The sequence below is a fragment of the Marmota flaviventris genome, chromosome 16, assembly GCF_047511675.1.
Source record: "Marmota flaviventris isolate mMarFla1 chromosome 16, mMarFla1.hap1, whole genome shotgun sequence".
Taxonomy (NCBI): Eukaryota; Metazoa; Chordata; class Mammalia; order Rodentia; family Sciuridae; genus Marmota; species Marmota flaviventris.
Genome location: NC_092513.1, coordinates 28303603 through 28305503, shown reverse-complemented (window position 1 = coordinate 28305503; position 1901 = coordinate 28303603).

Below are 1901 nucleotides of genomic sequence, written 5' to 3'. Positions count from 1 at the left end.
AAAAGAAAGACCCAGGAATCAGAGAGACCTGGATTCAGTCTTGTTCAGTCATTGCCTGGTGGTGTCACCTTGAGAAGACAAGTTACCTTACCTAACACCGCAGCTCTTCTTCTGTCAGATGCTATAACAGACTCACCACATGCCCTTTCAGGAAAAATAAGTGACATAATGCAAAAAAAAAGATTTTTTTTTTTGTAATTCCTGGTGTTTAAGTAGTTTCCCACAATTTTTAACTATTTTGCTATTACCATAATACAAAATTGCCATATTAATATTTTTGTTTAGGGTTGTCTTTGAACAAAATCTAGAAAGTGCTAATAATTGAGTGACCGAGGTTATCAAAGATCATTCTGAATTGGATAATAATGAAGACATTTTGCATGTAAGAGGTTTGGAGAAGGAGGCTGGGATGTAAACCATTATGTTCATAGAGTCACATGGCAAATGTACAAAGTATCTGTTAATTCACCTATCCATCCATCCTTCACTTCCTTCCTTCTTTCTTCTCTCTTCCTTCTTTTCTTTTTTTTTTTCCCCTTTCAGTTAGAACTTGAAGAAGCAAAAGGACTGCCCAGCTGGGGAGAGAAGCAGAAGTCTACATTATCCGATCTGTTCCTCAATGGCATGAAGTTCAGTTCCTAAGTAAAATTCGGAACCATAAGGGCCACAGATGAGTGAGATGGTGCCCTGAGATATTCAAGGGGTGTGGGATTTGTTACTTTACAAAAGAGTTAAATATAATAGTAATTGAGGGAAGCAGTTGGATTAGAAGAAATTATTTGCTAGGCAGTTTCAAAACCAGAAAATGCTTAAAATGCAAACCACAAAATGCAGACAACCTCAAAGGTTAATGAAAACCTGCAACAATAGACAAAGGAAATGAAGAATTGCAATAGAGGCCTCCTCCCAAATCTATTAAGCAGTCATACCAACATCCTTCCAAATAGAGACTGCTCTCCAACTCCATTTATTCTGCCTTGGAACTGCTGAAATAGAGACAAGATGTTAAGATAAAATGCCTCAGTGGCTTCTCTCTTCACTAGACCAAGAATAAAGACACCAGTCCCTCCAACAATGCTGAGACAGCACAGGCTCATGCAGCGATGGCTGGTAGGTGTCCCACAAGGATTCATTGAATGAATTAGAGTCTGTGGGTCCAATCAGTTAAAAAAGTCAGGCATTTACGAAGAACCAGGGAGGAAAGAAGCAAAGAGACAGCGTGGTGGGTCCAGGGCAAAGCCAGGGAGGAACTTAAAGTCAAAAAGTCAAAATTCATAGGAGTGACAATATAATTTAAAAGGGAGGAACAGAGAGGCTGAAAAAGTAAAATTGGATAATAGGCTCTGGATTGAGAAGAAGGAATGTAGTGCTATATAAAATAGAAGTCTCAGATTCAGGAATTCTGGAACATGCTCAAGTATGAAAAATAAAGGACATTAATTCCTGAGAACAGGTGTGGAGAAAGGTGGATCAGAGCCTAGGACAGAGCAAGTTAGTTGCCCCCAAGTCTGTGGGATTTACTTTTTTATAGACCTTGGCCCTATTTATGGAGGAACATGTTGCTTTTTTCCCTCGCCTTCCAGTATTGTGGATTGAACCCAGGGGTGCTCTGTTCCCAGTCTTTTTTATTTTAAAAAATTTTGTGACAGTCTCAATAAGTTGCCCAGCCTGGCCTAGAACTCATAATCCTCCAGCCTCAGACTTCCGTAGTAGTTCTTTAAACAAGAACACTTGTAATCCCATGTTCCCTGCAATGTCAGCAAATGCCTGAAAATCTTGAATTGTGACTTCATGCTAGTACCTTTCCCTAAGACCTTAGAGAAACCACTGAAATCCATTTCACAAGGGCTAAGAAAAGAGCTAATTCCCAAGACACAAAATAGTCAGAACATAGGCAGGAA